The sequence below is a fragment of the Schistocerca serialis genome, chromosome 3, assembly GCF_023864345.2.
Source record: "Schistocerca serialis cubense isolate TAMUIC-IGC-003099 chromosome 3, iqSchSeri2.2, whole genome shotgun sequence".
Classification (NCBI taxonomy): Eukaryota; Metazoa; Arthropoda; class Insecta; order Orthoptera; family Acrididae; genus Schistocerca; species Schistocerca serialis.
Genome location: NC_064640.1, coordinates 441,695,642 through 441,711,837, shown reverse-complemented (window position 1 = coordinate 441,711,837; position 16,196 = coordinate 441,695,642). Strand labels below are relative to the sequence as shown.

At 37.2% G+C, this 16,196-nt stretch overlaps 1 protein-coding gene across 2 annotated transcripts in view; it reads left to right on the top strand.

The window, feature by feature from the left end:
* Positions 1–3,384: 3,384 nt before the first annotated feature.
* Positions 3,385–16,196, top strand: part of LOC126470336 (galactosylgalactosylxylosylprotein 3-beta-glucuronosyltransferase S) — a 186,238-nt gene continuing 173,426 nt past the window's right edge. For both annotated transcript variants that reach the window (XM_050098124.1, XM_050098125.1), the window contains exon 1: positions 3,385–3,481. The gene's annotated coding sequence lies outside the window, so the exon portion shown is untranslated. The remainder of the gene's footprint in view (positions 3,482–16,196) is intronic.

The window sequence follows — 16,196 nt, the reverse complement described above, 5'->3', positions numbered from 1 at the left end:
ATGATTGTTTTAGAAATTTTAAATGTTTATTGCAATTAAATATTGATGTAAATGTAAGTCTATTTTATGTTGTCCACAATTATCCTATTTATGTAATTAATATGTCTAGAAGAATTAATGTTTTAACTCTTCAAAAAACAACATGAAATAATATGCATTCCTTAATGAGAATATTCCACATGATACATCTATATATGTTATTATGTCTGGTAAAAAGAATTTAACTTATACTTGACAACATACAATGTTTACTGAAAATTTCTAATTACATAAATGAATAACAAAAAAAGTGCACAAAAACACTAGGCCCACCAATACACTGCTACCTATTCAATTGTGCATAAAGGTCAATGTTAATTGCTTTCAGTGACCTATACACAGGAACATACCACAGAAGGTGACAATGATAATAATGGCGACGAGGCATTGCAGCATTACGCTAACATTAAGAAAACATTGCAAGTTAACAGGCAGTGAAACACAGTGCTAAGCAATCGTGTTAACAGCACGGTCCTCCCATCTAGAGTGCCACTTCCAGCCTATTTATTACCTAGGTATGCCATTATCTAACCACAACATCTGTTGAGCGACAATCAGAATTTAATTTAGCGAAACGCTGTGCTTGTAAGACTATAGCGCCGTGTACACCACTCAGTGTAAGTCCACTCACCGCCTTATAGGAGCCACCGATAAAGAAGGGAAAAAGCACTATTCTCAAGATCACAGAGAATCCCGGAGGTACCCAGAGACACTGTGTGCATCCCAGAGAGCCCCTGAGACCTACAACACCAAGAAGAATGGCTTCTCACCTTTTGGCAAGATCAATGTGTAGTATTTTTGGGGTTCAAGATCATATAAATAAAACAATGGATAAGAAAGTAAAACATTTACTGTCTATAATAAAACATACAGTTACCTACAATTTTAATCTTACAGTTGCCATTGCCCACTGTGGCCCAAATAAGCAAACACTCGTCAGAATTAAGCAAATTCTTTCTTCTAGTTGAGATGTTAAATGGCTTGTCTGGAACCAAGGTAACGTAGGGAACCTTCGCTCGCAGAAGTAAAAACTAGAAAGTTAAAGAATTTTAACCTTCATGTTTTCATTGCCATTTAAAATATATTGCCAGAAAACTCAAGAAGATAAAAACAGAAAACTTTAGTTTTAAAAAATTTAAAATGGGCGCCAAACATTTTAATTTTTGGAGCCTTAATTTTTTCTGTGTAAATAAAAATGAACATGAATTGTAGCGTTGAAAATCTATTAACTGATCTTAACAAAATGGTAATGATCCTTTGGAGGTGTTCGCTAGATTATCAGAACTTAAAAACCATAAATCTGTTGTAATTTCAAGTTCTGAAATTTTGGTAACTAATTTAGGAGAAAACGTTTTATTACTTTTAGATGAAAAATATAAAATCAAGCTTCCAGAACATTATACTAAAATCTTTAGAAATGATGGTGATAAATTGGATAAAATTGTAAATTTACATTCTGTTTAACGTGGCAAAAAGCAAATAAAGATCGAGCTACTCATGTTATTGAATTTGAATAAATTTTAAAAATTTTGTGTTTTTCTTTTAATTAAATTAAAATTTCCTATACTATAATTTTCTAAGGTTTATATAACTCAACTTTTTGATAATTTTGCTTTCATTGTATTTATGTAGAAGTTATTTGGGAAGTACTGTGAAATTAAATTCTTGGTCTGAAATCTGAAAATTTTACTGGAGAATTTTCTTTGTGCCAGAACTCTCATCAATATACTACTGACGCTTCTCAACCAACTTTGCTATGAAGGAGACTGGCTACGAGCAGCATCTCATTAGCTCAGTGGTAAATCTTCATGTGTGTTGTGTTTGCAAACTGTATTCAGGTGATTTGTTCAGCATAATATCTACAAGCAGACCCTTATTTACGGTAATCAGCGCTACAGCAAGCAACTAAAATTGTGATAAAGGAGAATACATGCTCACAATTTATTTGCGCCAACAGTCAGTGGAAAATCTGAAACCAGTACAAAGTCTGATGATGTATATTGTGATAAAACTGAAACCTTACATTGTCAGCAAGGACTGTGAGTCAGCCTTTATAAAGCCTGTTGGTCATATGCAATAATTTTTTAAAGAGATATAGTCTATCAAAAAAATCAGTAATTTCGCATACTTGGTAGAATGAAATATGTTTACAGAAACATGCTAATTCAGTCACATAAAACTTTGTGAGATACTGTGAATAAAGTGAAAAGAAAACTGATATTGTAAGAAACATCCCTCACCAAAGCCGTCCAGTAGGTTTAGCATATAAAGATTCCAAAGACTCTAATGTGACTTCAGAAATATCTGCTGGTCGATTGGAAATGTGTTTTTTTATGGTATCTCCTCTGTTTACTGCTAATGCCCACTAATTTTTCTTTCTTAGTCCCATGCAGAAATGAGCATGCATAAATGTACCAATATTATTCATCAAACTTTCTGGCAGATTAACCTGGTTTTAATCTTCAGTTCGGTACACAGTCCACTGCAGAGTGAAAATTCATTCTGTGCTTGATTTATGTATATAAGTCATTTCACATATGTGTATCCAATTTTAATTTGTTTCATACGACCCATAACTGAAAATAAAGTGTTATCATTAGAACATTATGATTTATTATTAAATGTAATTTCTCCTGACAAAAACCGTATTTAAATAAATACAGAAAAATTCTTCTAGAATGGAGGTTCAAACCTGAGACTCTTCTATCACGAGATTTTGATACTTCTTGTTCAGCAATAAACATACCACTCACTTGTGACAATTATTGTATGGTTAACAGTGGTTGAAAATCATCTTATTTTTAGAGGGAAATTCTTTGAGAATTTCTTTTTTAGAATTCTGTCACTCTTCTTTAGGAAACTGATATCTGGATACAAACTTTCAAGTCCTGTAGATATACGTGAAGAAAATCGAACAAGCCCAGTCTAGAAGTGAAGATATGTGGAACAGCCTGCAGTCCAATAATGAGTAATTATAATTCAGAGCATAACAATGAACTCGGGTTGACTGTCTCGAGGGTGAACTACAGCTACTTAGAGCAACCTCTCAGCAACTTCGTAAAAACTTGTTATAGACGATGTGTGAGCTGAATAGATAACAACGGAATCCACGCGTGAACCTATACATACCACTGAAAAATAGACTACTGATACACCATGAAACACGCGCTGCCACGCACTAAGAACGCAACGATGTTGACTCTTCCTTGTCACAACGACTAACGGTGCAAAGTTTTGTATACTCTTTGACAAAGACGAAGAGATAAATAAACAACATTTACCTCTTTGGGTAATATGAAGAAGGTTTGAATTCTAACTTCTTTGGTATGTATACATCGGTTGCGGTGGGTGGGGAAGTCAGGTAGTGGAGGGAGGAGAAGTATTTGTTGACATGTGATAAGAAATATGTAACGAAAGAGCTATAGAGCGGCATACACTTTTTGTAAGTATGACGTGGATAATTTTGAGTGTCATACTTCTGTATAGTCTATTAATTGCTATACTATAGCGTAATTTTGAGTGAATGCCACTGTGTGAGCATATAAGACACATTGTTTGTAGGCATTAGGCCTAACACTTCTTGCCCCGTAGTTACCAAGTATAGGTATTAGAAGCCTGGAACGGCCCTTCTGTAAACCCGGTATCACGCGGAGAATATTTTTTGTGCAGTTCTGTCAACTGATGTGTGCTGTTATATTTGATTGTCAGTAACGTAGTGAATGAAACCTATTCCTTTAAAACAGGCTTTTAGTGCCGCTGGCGATTGATAGTGATTTTTTTTGAACAGGAATTTCTTATTGGGTAGTAGTAGTTTCGTTTTCTGTTGCCTTTTGTTGTTGGACGCTTAACAGTGATTGCATTGTATTGCAACTCCGTAAAGTACGACAGCATTATTTAACACACCATCCTAAGTAATTAATCACATCTGTAGGTAAAGAAACCATGTCCTATAACAAACATAATTATTTTTCGTACTGCTATTTATTTGATGTAGTTCTTCAGGTTGCAGATTAATTTTAATTTATGTATGTTCATAGCTATTTTACCACAACAGTTTTCTCTCTTTTTTTTTTTTTTTGCATTCTCATGGATGTGTGAGACAATGTTTCACTATTGTTTTCGTTGTCTTTGAAGTAATTGAGAGCAATGTAATTCCGCAGTAGTTATTATGCTTTGCTACATCTCTAAGGATCCTTGTTATTGGAGAGGTTCTTAAGTCGAAACTTCTTTCTTCATATCAAGTATTAGATGCTCTCACTTTAATAATTTTGTTTATGGGTTATGCCCACAATGCAGTTGCTATAAGCTCAGTTGATGCCAAGTTGGGTTCATATTACTGAAAATAAAAATATCTGTTCCCGGTCTATAATTGATCTGTTATTAATTTGTTAACTCTTGTTTATACCAGTGCTTTCATCCTAAGCCATGCTTTTTATTGCTTTTCTTCAGCCTTTATATTTACAGTGCATTTATTTCTAATTCTGATGATCATTTCTCACTCCTCTCATGTGTTACTAGTGAATTCTGACAATATGTTTTATTTTATTCTATTGTAGTAACCTAATAACCGTTCCTAAATTCCATGTTCCTAGACGTTTGGCATGGCAATGACCATCCTCCATTACCATGCCATCTATTATTGTATAGGCTACATCTTTTGTTGCCTTCTTCTGGCTTCATCCCTTTTCTCTCAAGTTCCAAATTTGAAGTTTCCAACACATATTTCATTATTGTACCTCCTATCTTTTCGCTGTTCTCTCTGCATTTGAGGACAATCCTAAGCCTTAATATATGTGTAAAAGTATTGAAAAATATATGTTGTCTGTGTTGTTAGTAGGCCTATTGCATTCCTGCAATTTTACTCTAACAGAGGAATATTCTCGATAGATAGAAGATATTTGATATTTTCTGTCTAATGTTGTGTATTCCATGGTTCAAGTACACTCTTCTGTTTCTTACCCCCTTCCTTCCAAATCACTATGATCTACTTATTCCTGTCTGATGTAACTAATATTTTTCTGTAAATCATCCATATTTTGTCACTAAAATGTCAGCTTATTCATATTTTCCAACTATTGTCAGATCACCTTCGTCACTGCACTATGCTTAACTGGTAGCCAATCTAGAATACCACTTTGATGTCCACTCTGTTATCTCATTATTTTTCCACTAGTACTTCTATAAGAAATACAAGTTGCAGAACTCTATCTCATTATTTAAAAAAATTAAGAGTAAGATAATTCCTCGGTAGTTTTTATGCTTCTGTTCCATATGGATCATGCCCACAACTGAGTTACTACCAGTTCAGTTGACACCAAGTTGTGTTCATGTTACTGAAAGCATAAATCTCTCCTCCTGGTTTATGATTGATCTTTTGTTAATTTGCAACGAGTATTTGCTTTACACTAACGTTTTAGTCTTAAGCCATTCTGTTTATTGTGATACTTCAGCATTTTAGTCTTAATTTTTATTAGAGTTCCCATTTAAATTGGCAAATTCATTGCAAAATTTGCTCTTTCCACCCGATATGAAGCATATTGAGGGATCTTATTTATTAACTCTCTTAATTGTTATATATTTGAGGAATTTCACATTGTTTTTCAATTAGACATGTCACATTTAAAAGTTAAACTGGGTCAATGGAAGGGTCTGATTCGACCTGTCAGCTTTGACCCATGGCGTAACTATGTTGAGTGACATCATTGAGGTGCGGCATGTTAGAAATGGATTGTGTTTGCAAAGAGCATGTTGGAGTAAGGGTGGCACACTGTGGTTGTTGTGTTTGTTTCTGAATTGTTTGTGAGTGATGTTAGTGAGTTATCGAACTTTGTGTTGCATGTTACTCGATGCTGGAGGAGTTTGTTTCCTTGGCAGGGTTATTTCAGTGTCGTTAGTTATTGGCTATCGGTTTGTTTTTGGTTATGAATTTGTTAGTTCATCATATTGTTAATGTTTTTTTAAATTACTATCCATGAATGTTACAAGTAATGGTTATTTTTGTGTGTGTGTTGGGGAGGGGAGGTTGCAGGGAGGGCAGTGGAGGTGCCTGGGGGTATCGTCGTCTTCCTTTGAGCTATATAATTCAAATGAAATATTCAATTCCAAACTTTTGACTTTTTTTGGTTGGATTTATTCTAGAGGATTTTGTGTTTGTCATTTTTTGGTATTGTTTGTTTTAGAATGGTGACATTCTTACTTTTTGTTTAGCTTGCCCTGTCCAAGAACCTCTACTTTATACCCCATTAGTTTCATTTTATTGCTGAAGTGAAATAGTTCACATGGTTGATATCTTTGTTCGTGGGTGTATTTATCGACTTTATGGTTGCTACGTTGTGTACACTGGGAATAGGGGTGTCCACCATCTTAATGACATCACGGATCAAAGCAGATGGGTGGAATAGGACACTTCCACCACTGCTACTGCTGTTATAATAGTTACCATGTACCTTCTATGTGACAAATAATTATGTCTACTAATACAGCTAGGATAACTACTAATTCAAGTTAGAATTTTGTTTTGTTGTATACAATGAATTAGTTTACACTTGTTAAGAATGTGTCAGAGAAAAGGTATGAAGAAAAGTCATTTTGGCAATTTGAGAAATTCTTCTGAAGTTTTGTTACAAATTTGAGGGATAATATTTTACTAGTAGCCAGAAACTTTCACTATGATTGCATAGTAATGAGACTTTATTTCTAAAACTTGTTGTGTAATGTATTGTATTGCATATGCTAGTTCACTTTAGGCATGTGACACTTTTTCCATAAGAAAGTTAATTGCCAAGGAGCTTAAAATGATTAAAATATTCCACAAAACACTATAACACAAAATTAAAGGCGTATTTATTCCATGAATTTATGAGGCAGCCGTTGATCATACCTACACTTCACAAAACAATTTCCACAGTTGCTTTATAAAATAACATTAATAAGCAGACATTAAACGTCAAACAAGGCAACAGTACACCCATGTACTTAATGCAAATTGTATGATGAAAACCCTACAGCGAAAAAGTCCACAACCTTGTCAGGTGTTTTCCTGGGTAAAATAGATGCTGTGTCACTATTATCAGGTTGAATATATTCATCTGGCCCCACACAACTGGCATTGTCTACCTCAGTTTAATGTTTCATTGTAAATTTAACATGTATGTCTCAGTGATGTTGGTAATCTGACAGGCAGAATGTTTCACAGTTTTTCTGTGCAGCAATCAACTAGAAGCCAGGTACCAATATTGTTTTTTTACAAAATTAGTCTCTTCAGTCTCATCATCTGCATTTGACATGAGATATCATGTAGGCATATATTAGACTCAGAATTGACATCTACATGCATACACCAATACACACATATGGTGATGTTTATTGTAAATGGTGAATTTGAGGTAGCAAAGTTGTGGTGAGGTATTTGACTGCTCTTAATATAGTGCAGTGATAAACTTCCTGGCACTTCCTGCATATCTTTCCATCATTCTTGAAGGCCGACAGGAAGGTGATCATTTTTTTCTGTAGGAATACACAAAATGCATAATTTTCTCACAACCTTTGATGCAAGTTTCGTAAGTGTTTCTGTACTAGAAACATATTTTTCACCATGCAGTACACTCAGCCATACCATCCATTTGACATCATCTCTAATTCTGCCAACTGCTCCCTTTCTGTGAGCTTTTAAAAGAAGCTTCAGTCAGCTGGGAAATCCTGAGTCTCCTACTTCTGTATTACCACCCTTACATGCTCATTCCAATTAATATCTCTTAGCAACATTACGCCTAGTTATTAATCCATGTGAATGTGTCAAGCGGTGTGCAGGATTGCTTTTCCTACTCTTCTCCATTAACTTACATATTTCTACCTTTAAGGCAAGCTGCCATTAATCACGGCAACTAGAAATTTTCTCTAAGTCAACTTGTATCCCGCTGCAGTCACCCAACGACGACACATCTCCAAACACAACAGTATCATCAGCAAACAAGCACAAATTTCTGCTCACTCTGTACATCAGATCATTTCTGTAGGCCTATTCAGCGTGTTTCAAACCTTTTGTGTCAAACTGAAACAGCTGATAGTATGTGCATAACTGATTAGGGAAGCAATGGTTGGAAATGCATATTTATTTTGTTATAGGCATACACAGTGTACACGACATAACAGAACGTAACTCATAGTAAATGTTCAAAGTGATGACCGCCAGTCTCGATGCCTGCATTGCAACAGTGCATGCTGCTTTCTCACAAAGATCCCAGTTGTCTGTTGTACACTGGAACAGGCAGAGGGTGATAAACAGCGTACATCAGTGATTAATGCCCACGAAACAGACGTACAGTACACAACTTAGCTAATAGCACATGTGATGTGATGACCACATGCATCACACTGGTGCATTAATCTGTGTCACGTGTGTACCACTATCTGTGGTGTCAGTTGCCCATTGCATCGAACAGTTTGTGGTGTGTCTACAGTGAGATGTGTTACTGTGTACAGTATGTGATGTGTTGTGGTGGTGGAACATTACTTGTCAAGGATGGGATGTTACTCGTCATGAGAGTTGGTAAGCATTCATTTAATGTACCTGTGGCAGGATGTAGTGTTCATAGAGGAGCGTGAATGTATAGAGAATACCTTCCCAACAAGCATCTTCATAATTGGGGAAAATTAATCTCCGTGGATACCAACTTATGAGAGATGCGATCATTCACGCCACAGAGCTGGGCTAGGTTCCTGCCAAAGATATGTCCAAACACCAGACTTCAAGGAGATGGTTTTGGATTGTATGGCTGACCACTGAACAGTAAGCACCCATCAAATTGCTGTGAAACATACTCTTTGAAGGATACAGTGAGGAGAGTACAGGGGGAACAAGTATTACACTCATATCCTAAAGAATGTATACAAGTACTGGGACCAACGGATTTTGAGGCCTGTGTTCACATCTGTCAATGGATTATCCACTGCAGTGCTGTAGTGGTGAGTTTTGTACAGTTTGTATTGTTCACAGGCGAGGCCTCATTGACCTGTGATGGTGTTTTCAACAGCTGTGTTTGGAGTGAGGACAGTCTCAATCTTTATTGATTTGTGGACAAAAGCTATGCCTACTGTAGGAAATCTATTCCATTTGAACTGAGAATAGGTTCAAGAATTCTGCAGCAAACCAATGTTATGGATATTGGTCTGTAATTATGTGGGGTGGTTCTTTTACCCTTCATGTGTACAGGAGTCACCTGCACTATTTTCCCACTGCTTGGGACTTTGTGCTGATCAGAGATTTGTGATAAATGTAAGTTAAGTAAGGGGCCAATGATGTAGTATACTCTTTGCAAAACTGAATTTGACTTCCATTCAGATCTGGTGACTTATTTCTTTTCGACTCTTTTTCAGGAGCTTCTCTATGCCAGGTATGTTAATTACTATGTCGTGAATATGGTTGTCTCTGCGATAGTCAAACAATGATATGTTTGAGCGATTCTCCTGTATGAATGATTTTTTACATGAAATTTAAAACTTCAGCTTTCCTTATGCTATCTTCTATTGCCACACCAGACTAGTCAACAAGTGACCGGTAGAAGCCATCGACCCACTTAATGATTGTACATAGGACCAGAATTTTCTCAGGTTGTTGGAAACATCTTTTGCTAACATATGCTTCATGCATCAATCTTTCTACAAACACATGAATAATTACTAACTTTTACCTAACATCATTTATGCATCCTTTTTTTGACTGAGAGTGCAACAGTCTCCACTTCATCATTTTCTGAATTTTGTTTTTAATCCACAATGGGTCATTTTTGTCTTTAATCCACTTACTCAGCACCTACTTCTCCAGAGTGCAATTTACAGCGTGTTTAAACTTTGCCCATAATTCCTCTATGTCCATTACACTGGAGCTAAATGATGTCCATTTGTTGTTGTAGTGGTATACGAACAACTGCTTATCTGCTCTTTCTAGGAGGAATACTGATGGATTTATTAACTTTAGTAACAATCACCTATAGGATGACACCATGATCAGTAATTGCTGTTCCTCTACTGACCATTGATAAGGTTGAGCCTGTTTGTAGCTACGAGGTCTAAAATATTTCCATTGCATGTGGGCTGCCAAACTAACTGTTCAAGACTGTTTTTGGAAAACATGTTCAAAGCTACCTCACAAGACTGTCTGTCCATATCACGTGCAGTGGTCATGAATCAAGTCATTTTTGTTACAGCTGATTTTCCACAAACCCACAAAACCACAGAAAGAAATTTTTACCTACTGTTTACTCCACAGTTTTGACAGTCTTGCTTTGCACAGATAATATTATTAGCTTTCTGAGCAACTAGTGTATGTGCATTCTCTGGAAATGGCATCTTTTGAGAAAGTTTAATCACAAAGTAATTGCACATTCTCATGATATATATACATACTGACCTCTTGATCTTTCTCTGTTGTAGGAAGTATGTGAGATGGTTGATAAGAATGAAACTTTGTAAGACCCATATTAGTATGTCAATGTTCCTTTGGAGGTACCTTTTCTGCTTTTTTACCAACTTCTATGAGTTTTCCATCCTTCCTGCCAGGAGATATCCTTGTAATGTCATCACCGATGGAAAATTCCTTAATCACATCGTGGATATTGTGTACAATCTTGTCTGATCTCTCTTTGTGTGAAGTTTTTTTGTTGGTGGCAATTTGCAGTAAATTTGGTGTATTGCCACTGTCTGTTCGTTGGGTGACTTTGGCAGTGCTTCCTTAACTCTGCAGACTGCTTTTTCAAATGCTTGTGGAGAAAAAGCATGTATTGCAAATGCTAAAATATATACATTTCATGTCTGTGCAATGACTGTTTATTGGGAGAAGAATGTGATTCTTATGACTATTATTGGTTTTTACTCAGAACTGCTTGTATGAAGTATAAAAAATTTATTGAAAGAACTCGAGTCACTTTGCCCCAATCATGTGTTACCCATTTTATGCATTCATTTAAGTGCCAGTATATGAAGAATTGTATTCCTTTCCTCGCTGTTTGGTGTTGCATGTTTAAGATTCAATGAGTTTTATGGACAGCATTTTGTGTGCATTCTCATCTGTGGCCTAGCTGTGTACTAAAAACACCGTAGGACACAACCCCTCATTTCAGTACATCTCTACAGGCAGTCATCTACCACATATAATATATGTCTTACAATGTAGTTAAGGGTTAGAAGTTCCCCTCCCCCTGATGCTAAGGCTTCTAGCACTTCTGATATTGTCTGGGATTTTTAATGTGGCTGTGCTTTTCAATGTGTCTGGTGTAACTGTTCCATCCTCACTCAAGGATGATTAGTTGGGTTGTAAATTTGGGTGGAAAGCAAATACATATGTGTACTGACAGCACAGCTGTTCCTGTATGATTTAGCAACAGATACATGGTGTCCATTGCGGAGAGTACATCTAAATGAAAAAAGTAAACTTTGTTTCGTGGAATGAGGTTTGATGTTCCTAGAAGGTCCAGACAAGCATAGGGGGTGAGTATGCTGGTCATTGGGAGATGCAGAGTTAGGTGGATAATGGGTTCCATCAGGGAAATACTTAGCAGATTGTTGGGAAGGAACACTGCAAATTGTGGCTAATGTCATCTGCTACCTAAATTCAGATTCAATCCTCATTTTGTTTATACAGCTGGCTGAAGTGGCAAAAAGAGCATACTTCACACAGCTTGTGATTACCAATATATTTTGCAGAATGAATCACTGTTCTCTGGTTTGGATGCAGGTGGAGTGCTTAAACCAGTGGCTCAGGCAATTATCTGCCAGTCATGGAGACCAGTCAGATAGAGACTTATGATGATTCCATCCCCCACCCACCCACCCTCCCTCCCTTCCTCACCCCCTACGGTTCATCTGCACCTATACTCCGCGAGCCACCATACGGTATATGGCAGACAGTACTTTGTATACTACTATCATTTCCTCCCGTTACTGTTCCAGTTACAAATAGTGTGCAGAAAGAATAATTGTTAATCAATCTTCTGATGAACTTTAATCCCTCTAACTTTGCCGTTTCATGAAATATATGTTGAAGGAAACAGTATGTTAGTTGACTCTTCTCTATTTCTTCTATCAGTTCTACCTGGTAAGGGTCCCAGGTCCAGGAGAAATATGGGTCATACGAGGATTTTTTGAAGCTATCTTCTTCATGAATTTACTGCATTTCCTGTGGATTCTTTCATTATATCTTTGTATGGTATTTGCCTTTCCTGTGATTAGTTGTATATGGCCATTCCACTTGAAATGACTCCATATGCATACTCACAGATATTTGGTGGATGTCATTATTTCTAGTGATTATTTGACAATTGGGTAACCAAAAAGTAATGGTCTTCCTGCCTATTTATATGCAATACAATGTTGTATGTTGAGGGTCAGCTGCCAATCCCTGCACTAAGTGTTGATCATCTGCAGACCAAGCATTTAACAATTTTCTGATGTTGCGACTTCCTTATATACAACAGACCTGTGCAGATTTCAATAGTATCCATCAGCACATTGCATGTCTTATATACTCCTTTGAGTATGCCTGAAGCTACTTTTATCTCAGAAAAATGCTATCCTTTAAGAATTAGATGCTGCAATCTGTTTCCAAGAAATTTTTATTCAGTCGCAAAGCTGGTCTGATACTCTGCACGCTCTTGTTTTATTCATTAGGCAATGATGCTGAAATGTATGGAACACCTTTTGGAAGTCAAGGAACAAGACATCACGTTGGCTGCTAGTATCTACTGGTTTCTGTTTCTCTTGAATAGAGTGAGCTGGTTTATACAAAATCATTCTTGGCTGAATTGATTTGTGCAGAGTGGTCTAGTGCCTGCTACCACAGGATGTAGACAACTGGACAGAGTATGTGTTTCACACAGATATGTGTTCACATAAGTTAGAGGTACACTTCAAATGGCCCAGTGATCAGTTACATGCTGTATCCTGGTGGTGGAGAGGGGAGGGGTCAGAGAAGACATCAATATATTAATTAAGGGTAGGGTTCATCATTGTAGATTAGGAGGAGAAATACATACTTTGTACACTTGGCTTCATTTTATGGACTAAAATAATTAATTATGAAATATGGAAAATAGCAATAACAAAATTCAGTTGCACAGTGGAAAGTAGTGAGCCAACCACATCCGTGTATTCTGGTCGTCATGAGGTGCTGCACATGGCTACATTGATTTGCTGATATTTTCATAGTGATGCCCAACAGTTGGCAGCACTTGCACATGATGAGAAGTTTGGAAATGCACAAATGTGTACCTCATATTTCCATAGGGAAAAAATACTTCTGTTGCTGTTAAGACTCAATATAAGTTAATGTACACAATTGTAGCCAGAGGGTCTGCCAGTATAATGAAAAATCATAGTTCTGGTCTCATGTGAAGTGACCAAATGGATCAAAATCAGATTCCACCTTCTAAAATTGTTTCACTGTGAGAGATTGTGTTGTGGTTTCTCATTTTAATTAGTATGTATATGATGAAATGTCAGATATTGAGATAAGTGTTTACTGAATAGGAGACTACATTTCTTCTACAAAGTAATGGTGATGAATTTATAAGATACTTGCAAAACTCTGTGTAGAACATGCAAAAGAATTTGCCCCTTTATAACAGCAGTTTATAGCATGTTTTCCCACAGTTGAAATGTACTTTGTAATTGGACTTTTCATAAAGGGTCATCAGCCAAATGTGGACCGAGCGAGGTGGCGCAGTGGTTAGCACAATGGACTCGCATTCGGGAGGACGATGGTTCAATCCTGCGTCCGGCCATCCTGATTTAGGTATTCCATGGTTTCCCTAGCTCACTTCAGGCAAATGCTGGGATGGTTCCTGTGAAAGGGCACGGTCGATTTCCTTCCGCATCCTACCCTAATCCGAGCTTGTGCTCAGTCTCTAATGAGCTCGTTGTCGCCTCCTCAGCCATATGTACATAATTATACTCTTATAAAACCTGACATCAGTCTTCTGGAGAATTATGGAATACATTTTGTGCTAGTATATTTCGACTGTTGTAGTCAATTACATTACCTGTAGGCATCAACATGGGCTCTCCAGACAGTGATGTTGTGAAATTCAGCTCATTCTGTTCATTCATCAGATCCAAAAACAGCAAATAGTGCTGTACATGATGATGCCATTTTTATTTACTTCTAGAAAGTATTTCATAAAGTTCCATGTTGTTGTTGAGGAAACAAAATGCAAGTGTATAAAGCATCTGACCGACTTTGTAATTGCATTGATAACTGCCCAATGAATGAAGTCAGTGTGTGTGCAATATATAAAGTGATTTGGTTGCAGGACCTGCACAAGCCTAATTGCGTCTCTGTGCGAGCTGCAAAATTGCCGCCCACTCATTCTGTAGAAAAAAGAAAGTTTGTATGATACTAAAGTCTGATCATGTTTTTGTATGCGTGGAAACTTGACTTGAAAAGTTAGTTCAAAAATGGTTCAAATGGCTCTGAGCACTATGGGACTTAACTTCTGAGGTCATCAGTCCCCTAGAACTTAGAACTACTTAAACCTAACCAACCTAAGGACATCACACACATCCATGGTTGAGGCAGGATTCAGTTTTTATCAGTTTTATTTTTGAGAACCGTCTCTCCACTCGCGCGGTTCCAGACTGTAGCGCCTAGAACCGCTCGGCGACCACAGCCGGCGAAAAGTTAGTCATGTGATTTAAACAAATGTAGCACTTAAAAATAATTTTAATAAACCATGTGAATTTACGTTTATTGTAAATGAACATTTTTTTACTGTCGTGTACCGATAATGTATTCTGCGGAAAACAAAATATTATTACAACACAATTTAAAATTAATACGTAAATTTACTTTGAACGATCATGTGTACAATGACAATTTATCTTGCGTTGAACAAAATAAAAATCAACACGGTAAAGAACTAAGTAACTGAACGTTTAAAAAAACTATATGAATCGAATTTACCTGGCTTTTGCTTGCGCAAACTCTTTCACTCGATCCACGTAGTTCAAGTCCTCAAGTTCGCACTCAGATGTTGCTGCAAGTTCACTTAAACGAGTTTGGCTCAGCTTGATCTGGGATATGTTTTTTATCAGTTTTATTTTTGAGAACCCTCTCTCCACTCGCAACTGTCAATGAGAGTGTTAGGACAATTCTTAGTGCAATATTAACATTGGGGCAAATATTGTTTATTCCTATAAACTCGTCTCTGTTGGACCTCTTCCTGGTTTGACCAACGTCGGAAGCACTTTTAAGTTCTTCCCTCGCCTTCAGCGCATCAACATCGCTTGACTCTTCGTCTTGCAAAACCGTTGAGAGGTTTATACACATTTCGTCCCAGCTATCAGGAGGCGTATTCTTCAGCTTACCAATGCCGTACAGCAAATGAAAATCATAGCAGTGAGACTTCAGCTGAGTGAATCTATCGTCCAAAGATGTGCTGACTACGTCTAAAAGATAATAGGAGAACTCAGTCTCGTTTCGTTGGATCCTCTATTTTGTCATCTCTTCCTTCGTAGGTAAAGTGTCTTGACTTCTTGCACTGTCGCCGGAAAGCACATATCCGCGATAATGGCTCAATCGTCCACATCTAATTCTGTGACCAGTTCTTTCGAATCCGTGAAGAAGGACACAAACTTTTCTTCCGGTTTGCAGTTCTCAAAATATACTTTCTTACTTTCAAGCGTTTCCGTTGCTCAGAAAAGATTGTCTTACTGACTACACTGATGTGAAGCAGTATGTCGTACCAGATTACCAGAGAAGTAAAAAAAGTGTAATTTTTTATTTGATTCGTAAGTGCCATGGCTCCGTGTGTGGTCATGCCATCGAATTCTTCTGATACGTGAACAAGCGCGTCATATAGCCCTCCAGTTTGAAACATCTGGGGCGTAAGTGTGTTGATGGGGCGTTCTCACCTAGTACATTCAGTGGGCTTCCGCGTCAGGTAGGCAGGCATTTCTTCAAGACATCCCAACGCCGAACAGAGGACGAGAAATAGTCTTACAAGCTCTTCACTGCCGAAAACATGGAAACAGCTTATTGGGAAGACATAGTGGAATCGTTTACAACAAGATTCAATGAATGAGTGCTATATAATACATCGAATGCTCTGTGTTCAAATCTAAAATTCTTTCCCGGAGGCCAGAAAGCTTTTCCTCCATGTTTGCCC